The sequence below is a fragment of the Magnolia sinica genome, chromosome 1, assembly GCF_029962835.1.
Source record: "Magnolia sinica isolate HGM2019 chromosome 1, MsV1, whole genome shotgun sequence".
Lineage (NCBI taxonomy): Eukaryota > Viridiplantae > Streptophyta > Magnoliopsida > Magnoliales > Magnoliaceae > Magnolia > Magnolia sinica.
Genome location: NC_080573.1, coordinates 28,561,573 through 28,582,312, shown reverse-complemented (window position 1 = coordinate 28,582,312; position 20,740 = coordinate 28,561,573).

Below are 20,740 nucleotides of genomic sequence, written 5' to 3'. Positions count from 1 at the left end.
TCCTTACATCAGGTGAGTAAGGCCACACCCCTATCCAATCGACTATACGACAGTGGGAGTCGCAGCCTAACGGTATGAGGCTCTCGTGCGCTCATATATTCCACCCGGTCACGGTGCTGAAATAGATCCTTAGCACCATAGAAGTTTTGAAAATTTCACCCATGGGCATCCTATGCACCCGGTATGCTCAAGTAACATTTTTGGTGTCCAAACATGGCCATCCATGATGTATCTGTGAAGGCTACAGCCCTGATGAAGCAAGGGCGATAATGCTCATATTTTATGCAATGCCAGATGCATAAATCACACAATCAACCATGCATCAATTCTAAGCATCCAACGTGCTCAAGAGGGAATACTACGTCCTTCGAAGAAGGTAACATGCAATGCCCAATGACACAATATGACCACACACATATAGTGTCAACCAAGCATATAATAATGTACATGGGTCATGAGGATAAATTTAATCACACTATATGACGATATAAAATGTAAATTACATTCCTCCTATCCAAGAAGGAACCAAGACTAGGTACTTAGACAATATCCTTAAGGAATCTAACTTCTAGTGGGGCCCCATTTACCTGGGGTAGCCTACGAGCCTAAGTATATAAGCTATGGGTATAAGTAATATAGAAATGAACCATCAAGAGTCTAAGATGGTTATCTAATCACTCTTAAATACAACCGGGCCTAGAGGGGTCCATAATGGGGACATTTAACCACAAATCCCCCAAAAAGCATATCAACCATGAACTATATGGATAGAAAGCCCAATGCCTATATTTAAGATAAAAATAAAGGTAACCACATACATATATTCCTCATAATAGGCCATAAAAAGATATAATACTACTTTTAACAACATGGGCTCCAAGAGGGGAATTAAGGCCCAAGGCTCAATTCCCAATGGCCATAGAATCCATGCATTAAGTTGGACTTGGTGGGCAGCCCGCGTACACAATATACGGCCCAAAAAAATAAGTTTAAGTTTGGATGAAATGGGCCCAACTACATCAGCCCAATAACTAGCAATTTAAGTGGGCAACCAAGGGCCCAATACTATCCTTATCTCAGCCCACAAGTCCATCAAAATGGTGGAAGTCGGCCCAATATATGGTTGGGCCAAGCTGGGACGTCCCAACCCACTCTGGGCCCATGGGATGCCCCAAAAATCTGATCTAAGATGGGGTCCTCATGTGATCACTAAAGGTGACCCAAAAGAATGCACTGATTAAGCCAAAAGATTATAAGAAAACATAAGCATGTAACACATACACAAGTTCTTAATATGGTGGGCCCCATAGCCAAATAATGTTTTAACCATAAAATTGTACATTTAAGGCCTTTTCATAAAATTTTGGCCCGTTTGACTTCGTGGGCCTGCTAAGGTTCAGAAATTTATTAACTATGTGGAAATAATCTCATGAAGGCCAACTATACTCACTGCAGGACCCCACCAGATGGAGAGTGTGTATATATTATGAAAAGATCAAGTGGACCTGCTACTGGATTGTGAGTCCAGCAGCAACCCAAGGCAAAGGGTGCTTCCATGATCGGACGATCCAATGCTTGAATGGCCTGGACCAACATACGTCGAGGTAGGCTCCACATGCATCCATATTTAGCCTCAATTAAACGGCCTAGGGGCTATGGTGGGCCTTCAAACATCCATAGAGAAACCCATGGGCTTACCTTAGGATCACCCAGGAGGACATCCAACCTCAACTGGGTCCCAAAAGGTAGTCCGCTACGCAAATAAATTAGTAAGGTCTAAGGCCCAAGCAATACGTAGCCTGATGGGCTATACACGAGCCCAACTCATAGACAGTATGGTGGGCTCTTAAGCAAGGTTTGGGCCCAACCATCATTAGTCCACATTTTGTGGTGGGCCTCATGGGCGGCCCAGTAGTTCATCCACATGGGCAAATTTCATATTTAGCACAAGTGAGTTAAGCCTCACCTTTTAGCCCAAGTGCAAGGTCAATTTAATGGGCAACCAATGGCCCAACTACTTGTATATTATAACCCTTAAATCCATCACAATAAATAGGAAAGTATAGGCCCAAGATCAATGGGCCTTTCTAAAAGGATTTAGTCTACAAGGCGTAAGGAACTAGTCTATTAATCACATACAACATTCCATTAAAACTCAACTTGGGTGGGCCTCATATGGGCTTAATTACACTCAATAATACTGTAGAAAAATGGTAAGATAATTGATTTAAATTTTCCTCAAATCTAGTGGGCCATACCGCCCCAAAACAACATTTATAGGCAACAATTATTGGGCTCATTGCCAAATTCCAGCCCACCCATTTTCTTAGTTGGTTGGAATCCAACAACAAAATTATTTTATAGTATAAGAAATTTCTGATGGCCCACATATATAATAGTGGGTCCCACAAGATAAGAGGGGGGCATATAACTCATACAGCCTGGGCGTCCCAAAATGGTGGGCCACTCCAGGCCGCACCATGGATGGTACAGAGGCCCATTGGCCTTGAAATTTTGTAAGTTGGTACTTCCATAGGTGAACCATACCTCTACAAAATTTTAATATTTTTGAATACTCAGAAGTATTTTAATTTATTTAAATAAAACAATCTGTCTAGAAAATCTGGTTGTTCTGGACGTCCCAACGTGGTGGGCCGGTCCAGCCCTCACCACGATGTGAAAAAGGATCCATTGGCCCCAAAATTTTGTAGATAGGTCCTACCATAAGTGGGCCACTTCTTTGAAAAATTTTAGGATTTTTGGACAAGTATAAATATTTGAATTCATTTTAAGAAAACAATCTGTCCTGAGATCCTGCCGGATCTGGACACCACAATATAGTGGGCTGGTTCAGTTATTGCCATGGTGTGTACAGTTGTCCATTCGCCATGAAATTTTATAGGTGTGTCCTACTATAGATGGTCATCCCCCTGTAAAATTTTAGAATTTTTGAAGTAGTAAAAGTATTTTATTTAATTGATACAAATTCTGGACAGCAATGTTTTCCAAAAAAAATCTGCTACTGCACAATGTTGCTATCCCCATGATTGGCACCACATGGGGTAGGCATAGGTCTCTCAAATCACTGGAAAAATAGGTGATTTTGGTACTCCCATTTATGAACAGTAGGTGGGGTCCACTGGAGCGGCCCACTTTCCCAAATTCAAGGTACAATAGGCTCCTTTCCAACATGCAACATTGCTGGACTATCCAGAAATTTCTGAACGTCCAGCCTACTTTGGCCCATCCCATAGGCTTCAATAAAGGGCTAAATGATGTGGGGCCCATCATACATCAAGGTGGGGTCCATGCCTCAGAAAAATCCCAAAGAAATCAGGAATAAAAAGCCCCACAAATGGGCTTAAAACAGTGCCCAAAAACCATGCAACAAATGGGCCTAAAATTTGGACAGCAACATATACTGTCCATTTCCAGCCTATGGAAAAATATCTAGCAGGATAAATGGTCAGATACATCAAGTGGGGTCCACCTAGATGGACCACAAAAATTCTAGACACAAATCCATCTAAGAATCACCAAGAAATCATGCCTTATGGGGCCATCCAACCCATGCATCATACATGCATATGGACGTCCAGCCTAGTGGGCCTGGGTGTCCCAAAATCTGATGGGTTTGGGACTTTTTTGTTTTGGTCACATCAGTGGGTCACCAACATCAGAAGTGAAATAGGGAAAAGAGATAGAAGGAAGAGAGAGGGAGGGAGAGAGATCAATGGCCATGGAGGATTCCGACACTATGAATCCTCCACCATTACAATCACACCTCATCTTCCATAAATCATGCATGCATGTGATCTATATAAATCCATGAAATTCTGAGGTGAGGATACCATCCCCACCATGCACCTCAGGTCTAAATGACCCAAATAATCTAGATTTAAAGAGAAATCCATCATGGTGGGTCTATGGAGAATGGCCCACCATGGAAATGTACATGCATGTAGCGGGCCTTGGTCTCACTTCATGGAGATGTAGGACCTCCACCATTGATTGGTGGGTCCTAAATACTCCCAAGTATGTAGAAAAGAACATGCAAGAAGAAGAAAGAAGGAAAGAATTTCAATGCATCACCCACCTTAATGGATCTCCAAGATTTTCCTATCTCCAAGCTCCTTAAGCTCCAAGGGTTATAGATCTATGGTTGAGATCACTTTGCAAAGGTTAGATTGGGAGATTTTTGAGAGAAAATGGGCTGGAAAAGAGGGAAGAAAGTACTGGAGGTTTTGCAAATGGAAGAGAAAATGAGAAGAAAGAGAGAGAGAGAGAAAGAGGATTTGTAGGAAAGTAATGATTATGTTGTAAAAAAGAAAAGCAATCATAACCTTTGGTGAAAATAAAGTTATTAGGCTTACACTAGGCTTGGTGGTGTTTAGACTGGGTGGTGTTCAATCCACACAATTGTGTAGTGTGTGTGTGTGGTGTGCATAGGAAATTGTGCCATGGAAATGGCCCATGTACAAAAAGTGGGCCATATGATGAAATGTTCATAACTTTTGATCCGTAGGTCAGATGGACACACAAGACACGTTGTTGGAACCGCAACGACGATACGATCGAGATGGCATAGGTCTAGGGTTGATCTGAGTTGGGTCTATGTGACCGAACTCAAGGATGACCGTAAACACTATCCAAGGGTTGCTGGTCACTGGAATTTGATCGGTCCGACTGCGGGACCAAAATGGACGGAATGCATACTCACACACATGCATGCACACATGTAAACTAGGGTCGGATCTCACAACTTTGCCAATCTGAATTATTCATTAAGAGGACCAACCAAATACATGTTTTAGGAGTGGTGTGTATCCTACACCCAATCCATTCATTCTAAACACTAAGATCAAAGAGGCAACACCTAGTTGCTTTTTTTATGTCAAGAGGAGGTGGAAGTGCAATAACACATGTGGTCCAACCAATTTTAGAAGTTCAACCAGCTCCATCTAGATAATCCATCATTCATTCACCCCACTTGTGTACTCAACCACCCATCTAAACATCTAGCCATTTATCCTTCGTCTTGAACTTTAATCACACATCCAAATCATCCAACCAATACACCTAGTCTTTATACCATGCACACACGCTTTACATGTGCCATTAGCACTCACGTTACACATATACATGCATTTAGGGTAGAACATAATAGTACATATAAGGAAGAACTCTTACATATACTATACACAGGTAGATGCTTGATGTTGTGGGAATGTGAGAAACCATAAGAAGTGTGGGGTTCTCCTTGGTGATGACCTCACCTAAGGAATGAGGGAAGGTGGCAACATGTGGTGAGTTCTCATCACGTGTACATGTGGGAGTCCAGCCCTACACGTGCACACATCACATGTGTGAGGGCACAATTTAGCAACACCTACATCTGTTACTGCCTGAGTAGTTTCCTAATTTCAATAGGAGACATAAATGGGTGTTGTGTACCTAGCAAACCCAAATCGACCTAACTATTTGGCTATACACTATATGGCCCACAAATTTAGCACAACCATTTAGTTCTAACCGTCCAAATCTCATACACCAACCTAGCTTTCAAACCATCTATTCATTTACCTACTTTTAAACCCATCTATCTTAAACCGCCCAATTATAACCCTTAATTTCATGGCCAGCACATGCAAACCTCACAATATAATCGACCGTTTGAACCATCAAAATTGGCTGCATGCACATCAATCTCGATTGTTGAATCAATCCATCAAACCCAAATCATCTAGCCATACGTCCATTCGATCCACCAAGCTTAGCACATCCATTTTAAATCCGGCCATTCAACCATCTCCACCCAAAAAAAAATAAAAAATCAAAAACTCACCACGAGTGACGTGCACGGCAAGTCTCCACGAGATGCGGGAGGGGAAGCCACTCCCTCTCCATCGCTTCTTTTGTCCTACCTCAAAACTCGAGGGCCCCATACCCATCGCCAACTCCAAACCATCAATGGTACCCACCTCGATCAAAACGTCCATCATAGTAGATAGAGTTAGGCATCAGACCGAGTCGGATTAGATTGGGTCCAACTCGACTCAATCTGGATTCTACATGGCCCAACCCGAGCTCGATCCGATCAGGGACCGAGTTCAGGTCATCTAACTCGGACCGATCCGAACCCCTACTGGCCTGAACTGATCCAAGTTCGACTCGATCAGGAAAACTGACTCGGATCGGATTGGGAAAGGTTCAGATTGGGTAATGCAATATGAAACCAAGAAAAAAAGTAGAGTTATATTCCACATTCTACAAAGAAAGGCCCCAAAATTAGCAGTGAGATTTCTGGTGTATGGTCCACCAATGTTGGGTAAGCAACACACAACAAGTCCAAATAACTGAACCAAGGGCCTAATTTGTACAAACTAAAAGCCTCGAGAATATCCTCGAGTCGAGGATCATACAATTTCTTCAATGTGTAAGGGTGAATATTTAATGCCAGAAATATACATCAAATCCTTCATGTTTGCTACATACTATAAATGGAGTTTTTTGTTTAAAAAAAAAGATTCGAGACAATCGCAAATCAATGAAATGCAACAGGAAACAGTCAATCAAATGAATCCATAACAATATTTAGAGTTAATAAAAATCAAAATAGGCTTATGACAAAGATGACAAATCAATGATGTGAACAAGCACAAATAGTATGAAAACGAAAGAATCCAAAGGAAACAAAATTCAAGCAGGGATTCTATGCATCATTTGGGTAGGGGTTCCCACAAAATCCTCGTTGTGCAGCAGGATCAAAAGCGCTAAAGCAGCGGGTTTCCTTAACTTCAATTGAAATTTTCAAAAGTTGCAAGGAAAAAATCTGAATCAAAGGAAAGCTCTGCTAACATGAGAGGGTCAGGCTGGCCAACGTTCCAGGGTGTGGTCCACCTGAGTATCAGATCGGCCTAATTTTTGGATTCACAAACCCAACTAACCTAAAGCTTGATTGGGCAGTGGCCATGACTGGCTGACGATCCAAGGTGGTCAGACCACTAGCAGGCAGCGGCCATGGCTGGCCAACGAGCCACTCTCCTAAAATAAAATAAATAAATAAATAATGGCCGAGTCTGAATGGATGGATCAGGATCGGGAGTGGCCGGCGTTCGGGTAAGAGACGAGAGGGTTTTGCGGGATTTAGGGTTTGACGCGTTCGGGTGCGGGCGTGCGGGTAAAGAGGGACGGGTAGGATAAAAACTTAAAAAGGGTAAAATGATATATGTGTGTGTGAGGGGTAAAATAGTAAATTATTAGTTAATATATCTGGTCCGGTCTTAATCAGATCAGATCGAATTTCAGATTAGTCTGGTCCGTATAGACATTGACCCGAACTCGATTTGATTAACGATTGGATCTGCCTAATCCTGCTCGAACCTAACCGATCCAGGCCGTCAGTTCGGTTCGAATCGGGTCGGATCCACCAGATCAGGTCCAACATGCCCAGCTCTAGTGGTAGACCCCATCTAGCTTTTTGACTCAGGAAAACCTTGGGAACGACTTTTGCAGGCGGTCCGCATCCACTAAGCCATTTTCTCTCTTCGGTTCCTCCTTTTACGTAAGGCTGTTCACGAGGCAAGTCAGCTCGAATAACTCACTAACTTCATATCCAAATCGTTCGATTGTGGGACCCACTGCCCCAAATATCCGTTCGAGGAGATTAGGTGTGCCTTCTTCAAATGCACATTCAAACTCCGAAATCCTCTCCGCTTCCTTTGGCAGTTATGACTCACAAAGAGACGCAATGATCTGAGTCATCCTAATGGCATACCAACCGCTAGGATCAATCACACTCCAACCATGCACTTTCCATAAAATTTGATATCATCTCCTCCTTTCTTTTCTCCCCTTTCCATTTTATAAAATTCTATGAACGTTGTGCATCATGTAAAAAAACCACCAATCTAAACTGCATAAGATATTATAACCTAATCATCAACAACCTTCAATAAAGTCCCTAACACCAATCCAAGACTGCCATTGGTTGTGACCATCGATCAAACTAATAGATTGTCTGGTGAATACCGTTTCTAGCCTTTCTCTACAAATTAGATTCTTGAGAGACACAGAGGTCTACCATCGTGTATTCTTATAATAGTCGAGAGAGAGGAAGAAGGTGAAGGGTGGAGCATGATCTAACATGTATATTTTCTACCCACTCAATGTTAATTAGTCATGCAGTGAATGAGTTTGGGTTTGGTCATGTAGTGAATAAGTTTGGGTTCGGTCATGTGGTGAATGATTTTAGGTTTGAGTCGGTCACATTCAAGTTGAATTTGGAGGTGGATTCAAGTCAATTCTTCACTATTAAGGTGGGTGATTCTACTTCATATATGAAATTTTTAAATGCTTTTGTTTATTTAAATTTTGTTATAAAAATTTAATATATATTTAATTGAAAAGAGAAAATTTCTAAAAAATATTAATTTTAAATTATTGTTGAAATTTCTTTTGTAAATTTATGGTTTCAAGTTGCTGAAAATTATAGACTCTTTTGAATTGAAACGCTTTACCATCAATAGAATAAAACCCATCTTAAATTTATGATTTGTTAATTAATTGAAATTTCTTTATATTTAACTTCAAATTAATCCACAAATTTTTGGAGAAAAAAAACTTAATGTTATAAATTAATTAACTTAAATATAAATTTAAGAAAATTTAATGTATATAAATTAAATTACTAGCATAAATCCTCTTAAAAATTTTAAAATTTTAATTTGACGTATTGTTTAAAATCTTATAATAATTAATTCAATAAATTTAACATATACAAAATATAGATATGAGACTTTAGATTAGTTGATTAACTAACTTAAATCAAGAATTATTTTAAGATATTTAATTAAATTATAAGTTTATATTATAATTTAATTTGTAGTTACTAATTATAAAATTAATAGTAATTACGCTTACTTGGAATACGAATTTAATTCAAATATTAAGAATTAAATCTATTTAAAACTAATTAAACATAATTAAAATGATTTTTGAAATTGTTGAGAATTATATAATTTGGTGTTTAACGATTAATCTAAACTTTGGTATATATGGTTAATTAATGATTTAAATTAGAATTTTAATAATATATATATATATATATATTTATATTATTTCAAAATTTACAAAACAATTAGTTACATCAATATATAAAAATATAAAAAGAAAATCACAAATTCAGAGCTCAAATAAAATTTCCAACAAAGTCAATGGGGTTTGGGATAAATTTTCATACTATTACGAAATACAGCCTGTATCCGTCAGGAAATCCAAATTTTCAGTCTGATACAATAAATAGCCTAACTTTTCAGACTATTTTAGGGACTAAATTTTAACAATATTGGACTTCTGCAAATTTTGTATAGAACCTGCATTATTGTAAGGAAATCTGATTTATTATATCATTTCATTAAAGATTTTTAAATCATTTATGACACACATGCATTTCTATTTATTATGAAATTGTCAAAAAAGAAAAAGAAAAAAAAAAGAAGGAAAAAGAGAATGGTATCAACAAGTAAGGCAATCGTGTCCCTTGGGTGAGAGACCCTGTAACTTGTGTTGGATCATTCGGAGTCTCCTTTATGTACTATGTATGAGTACAATTGTGTGCACGGACATACATCAGAGGTACACCTAGAGCAGTGGTCTGACCAGCTAATATATAAATGAGTCCCTCACCACAAGGTATTAGTGCGTGAGCATTAATGCAAATGACCATCTACTTGGGTATAGTGTTGTCAAAGAGGATGGTTATTAATTTTGTTATTTATGAAATTTATAGAATGTATGACATTTAGAGTAACTTTATAATTCCAGCATTTCATGCATGTTATCTTTAACATTTAATATTTTGAGTTATGTTATGTATTTTAAATAATGTATTTTGATTATTTATTCATTTGAAATAAATCTATAAATTTCATATTTGAGTTGGATATAATCCCATGATCTGTTATGTTCATACTTAAAATAATAATGTTTCAAAGCATTAGAGTTTAGTCAAGGGTAAAACGAAGTGAAGATCTAGTTATCAATTTACTCATCTTTTATTTATATTGAGAGAAAAACAAATGTATAGTAGGAATTTAGAAGTAAGTCTAGATTGTAATAGTTAAACATTGTAATTGATGAATGTTGTTTATTATAATATTATTATTTTTTAATTAAGCGTAGTTGTGAATGTTTAAAATTAATTCATAACCTGAAATTCGGAGTCAATTCTAGCCAACTCGGGTATCGAATTTTGGGGCGTGACATAGTAGGTCTACCAATTCTCAAGTTTTATTAGTCATAATGGATTTTAACTCTTCATTTATAACTTCTTTTCAAAATGATGCATCCAGTAAATTAATATCTTATGTATAGGTTAAAGTATCATCTTTAAGGAGAAATGTATAAAATTTATTTCATTAGTTACTATCTTTTCTAACCCTTACGTTACTTCTTTATTCTATCGCTTATATATTTTTATTATTTATGATTTTACTAATTGAAGAAATAGTTAGACATAAATTCTTTTTTATTATTTAAATGCATATTTCATTGAAAAAATGTTTTCAAAGAATTCTGCATATTTTGCCTCAATGATAATATTTGGATTTAAAATGTTATTCTTGAATTTTAAAATTATGAATCTGTAGGCTACATTAATTTCTGTGTATCTTATAAATATGTGATATGTTGTTTTCTGTCATAACTTTTATATATATATATATATATATATATATATATATATATATATATATATATATATATTTATATATATATATATATATATATAATTAATTAATTAATTAATTGACAACTAGATCATTCAAAGAGGGATGATTTACCTTATACATAACTACTTAGATGTTTCTTTCAAAGTTCATAAGGCATCTTACCTGTAACTTTATAAGGTATTCTATTTAGAATGTGATAAGTAGAAAGTATAGCTTCTTCACATACATTAGAGGGTAAACTAAAGTTATTTAAAATTGCATTTATCATTTTTTTTAAAGTTATATTTTTCCTCTTTGTTATACTATTTTATTATGGTGTATAGGAAACAATAGTTTCATATATAATATTATTATTTTCATATAATTTCTTAAAATATAAGAATTCATATTCACCGGCTTCATATGTTATAAGTCTTTTAATTGTCATATTTAATTGGTTTTCAACTATGTTTTATACTTGATAAAGAAATTCAAAGTTTTTATCTTTACTTCTTAGTAGGTATAATCTAGTATACTTAAAGAAGTCATCTATGAATGTAAGCCAGACTCCTATTACGAAAAGAATTCAGTGAAAAACCACTTAGCGCTTTCCTTCTTCCGCGTTAACGACGCATTAACAAACACCACTAAACACGAAATATTTTCTCAATTCCGCGTTAAGTGCAAAAATTCAGCGTTAACAAACAGGCCCTTAATTTTCTCATTCTTTTCAAAACATTTACATTTATATATTCTAGTCTATTATGCCATAAATCAAGAAACTTAATTAAATAAACAGAACTAGAATTCATTTTATTAATATCAATGGAGAATACATTTAATACAAATAGTCCATCGAAACAATAACTATTCCCAACAAATATCCCATTATTGGACAATACAACCTTCTCCAAATCGAATATTAATTTGACATCAACTTTATTCAGAGGGAGTCAGAAAGTAAATTCTCTAAAAGTCACGCATGTGCAGAACTTCATTCAATACAGGGGTCTTTTCAGAAGTGAGTTTTATAATCACCTTTTCTTTTCCAATTATTAAGGAGGTTTGAGCATTTCATATAAACACTTGTTCATTCCCTACTACTTGGTAAGAGGCAAACATGCCTTGATCCTTACAAATGTAACATGAAACCCCAGTGTCTAGCACCCGATACATTATGTTGACAATATTTACTTTAGATACTATAATGACTATTTCACTTTGTCAATCTTGTTCGGTCAGACTTTAGGAATTGCGCCCAACGTGAAAAGAGCTTAGAATAATTAGGAGAATGGTTTGGTGAAGCCAAATAGGACACTTACTATTTTTGGTCGAAAACCTTACACACTAGTAGACTTCACGACTGTCTATAAACAATAAGTTCACTATTTATAGTAAGTCGCGGATTCTAGGAGTTTGAGTTATAGTTTGATTCTGATTTATTTCCCATTGCTTGGTACCCCTATTTAAAGGGTTATGAATTCATTTTTATTCATCAATTAATCAATTTTGAATTTATTAGAATTTATTTCTATTTTCTACTTTCTTTCCTCGTGGATTCGAGAGGTTTCTGTGAGGAGTCCTTAGATACTATAATGACTATTTCACTTTGTCAATCTTGTTCGGTCAGATTGGCCTGAACTTTAGAAACATTTTTCTTGTCTTTGCACCCTCTAATATAATGCCCAGGTTTACCACAATGAAAACATTTTATTTTATTTTGACTGATTTTTCTTTCTTATTTTTAACCTATAGTGTTCAACGTCTTGGCCTAATTTTTCACAATGAAGACATGTTCCTTTCAAGTAACGACATTGATCAATAAAGTGACCTAACTTTTCACAATGAGAATAGGATCCTTTGATCCTTTTTCCCCTGATTTGTTTCAACTAAATCAGCATTTAAAGTGGTACTAATAGCATTTTCCTTTTGATCTTGTATTTAGTTTGCTTATTCTATTTGAAGATGTATAATGCTTTTCATGGACATTTCAAATTTCTCATGTTTTAGCTTCTTTAAAAAAAAAAAAATTTAAAATTTTTTAAATTCTTTCCAAGATAAAATAAGTTTTTCAATTAAAACATTTTCAAGAAAGATATTATCTATTTTTAGTCTTTTAAATATAAGTTCATGCACTAGACTTTTATACTCGAGTATTTAATAAGAGAGGCTTATTATCAGTCACAGAAAAATTCAGAAAAAAAGATATAATGTACCATTTAACATCAATTTCTTCTAAAATATATTTCTTTATCAATGCAGAACAAATATCATTCACTTTTGTAAAAAATGTACAAATATCATACAATTCATTCGAAAGAAAATTTATGATATAATTTTTACAGTCGATCACGCCTCAAATCCGAAAATCGGATTCACAGGAATCCCGATCACCGAATCCGGTGCCGACAGCCTCCGTAATACCCTATTCTCGGCTCCAGCATCCATATGCCAGATGCCGATCCTGGGATCCTACAAGAAGGATTTTTTTTTTCGTTTAACTCGCAATAAGCATAATCACAAGATTACCCAATTCACAAAGGCAACATCATCATCACATATCTACTAATATAATCATTTGAATACAATACCGAAAGGGAAATACATATATAAAAAACCAAGCTCCAGAAGACTATTGCACGCTCCAAGCTCAACAATGCTGCAACCTAACATCATCTGCAAGCATCTACTGTGCATAAGCTTATAGAAAGCTTAGAGGGTGGTGTAAGTGTGTGCACAAGGTAAGTGCCAAGTATTCAATACAATGCCATCATCATACAAGTACTGACAAGTCTATGGATTATACAATATCAGGGTACACATCACAAATCAACTATACAAATGAGGAGTCAAAGCGAGCCAAATATTAGATGCCGAGGATACAATGTCATAAATCACACAACATCGAAAGTACTGGTAATCCATAAATTGTATAATGTCAAAATGAGCAGAAATACTGACAAGAGCATGAATTATCATAGTAATTAGAATATTGACAAGATCATAAATTATATGATAACAGAGTAAGCGAAAATACGAACAAGTCTGTGAGTCAATCAATGTCAGAATAAGCAATGTAGAACAACTATGCAAATGAGGAATCATAAATAGCCAAATATCAGATGCAGAGGATGCAATACAATATACATTCCGATGAGTAACACAAATAGTGTCACTGTACCTAGACCATATAAATGCAAGGACACGATAACTCAAAATGTCGTATGCCGCGAATGTCATGCAACTCATACTCACTAAATCCACATACCAAGACAGTTCATCTCTCGAGATCATCACGGGTCTATTACACTATGCTAGCTTGACGCTCCTATCCGAGCGCACAACTAGGTAAGTGGAAGAGACCTCACTATCCGCCTTTGCCAATATCGGGTCCGGCTCGTCGATAGCGGACTCATTCCTCAAGCTAGTCAAACTTAACTTAGCTTATAACTCCCTCACTCGGGCGGTAAGGTCACACCTCCTCCCAACCAATCACGATACGTGGGAGATGCGACCTACTAGTATACGGCCCTTATACGCTCATATATATCCACTCGGTCTCGATGTTGGGCGTCTCTGGCCGCGGAGGTTTAGAGATTTTCACCTATGGACATCTATGGCGCCCGTATGCTGTAACCAAATATTTTCGATGTCTCATTTGGTCATCCATGATACGCTGTGGAGGCTACGACCACAGTGTCACTAGGGCGTCTGATAATCATAATGCGAGATGCATGAGTCATACAATCCAGTCATGCATCAATCATGTGCATACTACGTGCTCAAGTGAGATAACCTCCGCCTATCGGGAGTCTCATAACAAGATGCTCAATGACATATGCAATGGTTAATCATATCTCATAACAAACATGCAGATGATGCGTATGGGCATGTATCATGATGCTATCTTATCACATACTCATAATCGATATCCATAACCGGCATCGACAATCGACCTCGACAATGTGGACATTTAACCGACATTGCCCCCAAGGAATGGCCCACATAGATCCTAACATATAGTGGACCCATGACCTCACACAAGGGACAAATATACAACACCATGGGCCTCACTCAAGAGCTTAATACACATCACGATGGGCCTTTCACATGGGCCTAACATACATCACAATGGCTCCATAGCCTAGCCCTCAAATACACCACAATGGGTTTCGTACAATCATAATGAGTCGCGTCACATGGGGCTAATACGCATCACATGGGCTACATATACACCACAATGGGCCACGCCCATAGGCCTTTATACATCACAATGGGCCTAACCCAGGGGTCCCAAATATATCGTAATGGGCCTCAACCCACGGGCAGAATATACATCACAATCGGAATCCACAATCGGCCATGATGATTGGCCTAGATCGATAATCGGCCAATCGATCACAACAATCATAATCGGTAGTCGATAATCTGAATCGGCAAATCAGTCACGTCAATCAGAATCGATCAATAATCAGCCTCGTTGATTGGTCGAACATGGCCTATGAGAAGGTCACAATATGGACATTCAACCATCATCGCCTATCAAAGTGGACATTTAACCAACATTGCTCCCAAGTAGTGGCCCATGTAGAGTCAAACATAAGGTGGGCCCAAATATCCAACAGGTGGCCTCAAATAGTCATCACAGGTAGGCCACCTAGGCCTGAAATACATCCCATGGGCCTCATCGCACGGGCCTCAAACACATAACAAGTGGGCCCTGCACCTAGGTCTCAAATACATCTTAATGGGTCTCAACTCATGGGCCCCAAATGCATCGTATAGGGCCTTAATGAATGGGCCACAAATACATCATATTGGGCCTCGAACATGGGCCATATATACATTTCATTGGGCCATGTCACACCAACGGCATCATATACATCAAGTCGGCCACATCAATAAACCACATTATTGGGCCTCATATCATACACATCAAATGAGCTGCATCAATGGGCTGCACTAATATATTAAGGTGGGCCTCAGGGATGGGTCATAAATATATCAAGGTGGGCCCGACAAATGGGCCACAAAATATGTCAAGATGGGCCTGACAAATAGGCCACAAAATATATTAAGGTGGGCCCGATAAATGGGCCACAAAATACATCATAATGGGCCTCATATCTGTGTCGCGTATACATCAATGTGGGCCGTATCAACGGCCAGCATAGATATACAACACCTTCATCATGGCAGTCCACATGAAAGGAGGGTCATGGATGTAAAACAGATGAGTGGTGTGGAAATACACCACATAAATCAAGTGGGCCCCACGGAACTTGTTGGCATCAATACCTTAGCTATCAAGCTAGTGTGAGGTACCCCAGTCAACCTGCATCAACCGTCCATGGATTGGACAGTATGGATGCAATACATTAAATCAAGGTGGGCCCCATACGCTACCATGGTGGGGCCACGTCCAATGAATGGACAGGGTGGAGAAACACATACATCATGGTGGAATCCCACCGTCTTTGCACCCAACGGTGAGGATACAACACTTACATTATGGTGGAATCTCACCGATGACGTGGATAGAACACTCACATCAGGTGGGACCCGCGCCCATAGACAGCGTGGATTAAAACCCATATATCATGGTGCACGCCACACCAACAAATGGACGGCCTAATAAAGGTGGGCTCCACACAGCAAATAGAGACATGGCTGCATATAACTAGGACCACATGATGGGTCCACGTGGTCAGCTAAAGGCAATACAGCAACTATATTGCTGTTTGGGGGGCGTCCATCAGTTTCCACCAAAGGTGGGTCCCACATGGGGCCCACCATAATATATTATATCTACATATATATAATATATATCAATATATATAATATATGTAAATATATAGAATCATATTATTATATTACTCCAAAACGTCTGAAAAGGATTTCAATGGTTGACGTTCAATCCTCCACTGTTTGCTGTAGTGTGGTCCACCTGATGGATCTGCCTCATTACCCAAGCCTTGGATCGAGCTCACCAAGCGAAGGGACGGTGTAGATATGACCCAAACCTCATGTTGGGGCCCACACATGTGGCCCACCAGAAAAGAGGGACGGTCTGGGTCACTGAACTTGCTGACGCCTACCACAGCAAGTGTGTTGCTGGTGTATTCGTACGCTAGCCCATCCACTTGCAGGTGGGTACCACGTGGGAGTGGCCCACCAATGAAATATAAAATATAAAATTATAATATAATATGCATCATATACATATATATGTGTGTGAGAGTGGGAGTGTCAGCGTCTCAGGACACGCCCCACATGAATGGGCGGTCTGGATGCCTGACCTGCATCAAGATCAGGGCCCACATGGCACCGTCCAAATGGACGGTGCAGATACAAAATATTCATCAAGGTAGGGCCCCACACGTGTGGCCCACCAGATGGAAGGACGGTTGGATATAACAAAGACATCAAGGGTGGGGCCTACTGGCGGTCTAGCAAATGCCTGGACGGCATTTATAAAACACATGTATGGTGGATTCCACCGTCCACCTAGACGGTGGGAGTAAGACACATGCATCACTGTGGGTCCCACGTGAGGCCCACTATAATGTTTACATGCCATCCAACCCGTTGATAAGGTCCACAGACCTGGATGAAGAGTAAAAACAAATTTCATATTGATTCCAAAACTTCTGTGGACCCAACGTGGGTTTCAATGATATACGTTCAATCCCACTGTTTCCTCTGACGTGGGCCACCTGAGCATTGGATGAGGCTGATTTTTGAAGGGGGGCCCGCTGTTGGAAGTGGCCCACCATATGAGCGGGTTGGATGACAAATATACATCATGGTCGGGCCCATGGCTGGGGCCGTGGGTCCCTGCCTGTTTTCACGCTGACGCCAGCAGCGTCTGCTGCACAGCAGTAGGCACTGCACCCATGTTTTTTTTTTTTTGAAAATCTCATTTTCCCGAGGTTTTTTATACATGGGGCCCACATCGGAAGAATTCACCTCGCCCACTGATTTCTACAGCCCACGACAAGTCCATCAAGCCCAATATTGGGCATCTTCCGACGTGTAGAAAAAATCTAGTGAATTTAAACGGTGAAAGTCACCGTTTGCTATGGTATGGCCCACCAGTAAGTTGGTTTGGCCTCTTTTTTTTCGGCTCAACGCCTAAAATGAGGTGGGAAACATGATGGATGGAGTGGATCAAAGCCCTACCTTAAGGTGGGGACTGCATGAGCAACCCACCTTAAAGTTTACATTCAAAATAGTATTTGTATTTTCATTGGCTTGAAGGCACACAAACCGTCAGTTCACACTTCACTCCTCAGCCATGTCCAGCATCCCTGGATGCTGAACGGTTTAGGAAACACATACCTATAAGGTGAACCCCACCTACAAATGTGTCACATGTGGACCACCAAATGGCTGGATAGTGTGGATATAACACATATATAAAGCGGGCCCCACATACATATGGCTTAGATAGAATACATGCTTCATGATGGGGTCCATCCGGGTGGGTCACATGGCCACATCATCACAAAAAATGATAGAGAGAGGGAGAGAAAGAAGCACCCACCAATCGACCTTCTTTTTGGACTTTCTTCTTCCATCAACGCATCCTAGAGATCCAAAGGGTGCGATTCAACGGTCGAGATTGATTTCGAAAGGTGGAAATGAGAGTTAGAAAGGTAGGCCACACTAGCTCCTCTCATGGAGCCATGGACGTTGGGTGCTCCATGGGGTGTTGTTTGAAATTGGAGAAAGAAAATGAGAGGGAGAGAGAGATAATGGGAGAGGAGTGATGGGAGAGAGGGATGTAAGGGTGTACTTGGGTAAGGGATAGAGTTGACTTTTAAGGGTTGCTTTGTACTTATGGATGGAATAGATTAATGGGTGTATTTTTGACAAGTGATGTGATTGATGTGATGGATTTGATAGATTCTCTTAGAATTTGTAACGTGCGGTGTTTTCCTCAAACTGAATGCAAGCCCACATCTCTTGGCCTAGGTATCAGCTCGACGCGTAATACGCGGCATCAGAACCGCGGCGACGGCGCGGTTGCAATGATATAAGTCTCGGGTCTAGCAGACTCAGACCGACAAGATCTTTATCAATGCAGAACAAATATCATTCACTTTTGTAAAAAATGTACAAATATCATACAATTCATTCGAAAGAAAATTTATGATATAATTTTTACAGTCGAGGTCATCCCTTATATCTGATTCTTTGTTTTCATCGTATTATAAAGTATAAGAAAATACATATGATACTTTTAGAGTATCTAAAACAAACATAAGTTAATTTTTGTTTTCACATTTTAAAACGGTATTCAGAGAATGATTCAATTTTAGATAGTTTAGTGGTTGGGTTAACTGTAATGTTAGCCATAGTTACAAATGTATAGATCAGAAGATAACTTCAAGACTGTTGGAATTTTAGAAATGTAAATTTGCAATTTTAAAATTTTGAAAATAATAAACAGAAATAGAAAAAAAAATTTAAAAAAAATGATGAAAGATTGAATATTGAGGAATGAGAAAAACTTATTGAATCAAGGTGTGATAAAATCACTCGGCTTTAAGTTGATTTAGCTTCATTTGGACAATGTCTACAGTGCAACATGAACACTTGACAATTAATCTCCAGGATACCCTCAATTGTCATATTGTCACATCAATGCACTTGATGTATAAAGACTCGATCCACTATTATTTGTTTAATCTAAAGATAGAACTAAAGTGAACCGTAGATAAAGCAATTTGTACTTATAGAAATTTAAAGTGTAGAGATTTGAATGCATATGAAAAACAAAATCCCAAAAATTCCTTTTATTTTTTCAAAATTCGACCATTCTACCTAACCTTCCAATTGGCAAGTGTACTTGCGCGCGTCACTGCAGACACACAGTAACACACCACCGCCGTAGCCCAACATGCATGTGGTTCATAGCATAATTTGGGATTAATGGCATGGTTCCCCTTGTAACCAAATTCACAAGTTAATGAAAGGGACTTAAGCACTATCCAAATTACTCTTTTTATATTAGTATAATTTCTTTTACTAACTTAATATTAGACTAAAACCATAAAATATTACAAGACAAGATGACATTTTGCTTTATGAAATTTACAAAGGTTTTCAAATTATTTAAAATAATAATTTTATTTTTATTCTTAAACACGAAATGCAAAAGTGCCGTGGACCCACTTGCCACTATTGAAAACCCTCAAAGGTGGGGCGACGTATTAGGTATATGTATATCACCTGAATTCTATAAATTTACCTAGAAAAGTTAGGTAGAGTGTATTTTGCCCGTGCACCAGCTTCAAACAACACACGTGCGTAGTACCTGAGCCGCTCATCAAGCAATACCCCGGTGTTGATGCCATGTCTGGTAAGTTCTCTGACGCATGTGGCCCACCCAACGATGAAACGGCATCTAGAAATCAGAATAGCCCGATGACGGCATGGATTCGAACACGTGTGCCTCGTTTCCACGCTGCTGTCGCGTTGCGGGAGCAATCATTCGGTGAGCGGAATGGAATCCAATGCCTATCCATATTCCAAGCTGAACAGACGCAATGCCAGTTTGCTCACATATGCTCTTAATATACGCACCTCTTACTAAAATGCGCACATGTGTTCATGGTACTCGCTTGTTTCCCGCCATCGAGGAGAGAGATTATGAGGCCCACATGCATCTGGGCTTACATGGCGTCCTGAGGTCCTTCCGTCGGTCAAGATTCGCGGATGGGTCCCACTTGGACGGTGCAAAACTCGAGCATTGGGCCGGATCTGTGGCCTACGCACGGATGGCTGAGAGATGTAGAAGGATGGAAGATTGGACGGGTGCAGTTTTTGCTCTGATCATAGAGGATATGTCCTCATCCACGCTTAACAGCCAGATTCAACGGTCTGGATCAACCAACCATGATACCCACTAGTGCTAAATGGATATGGGAACTATTCACGTCATGATGCGAGTCTCGTAATGATGTGCGCATGCCCCACCTGTCGCTAACATGCGCATATGTAATCACTAACATACGCACGCATGA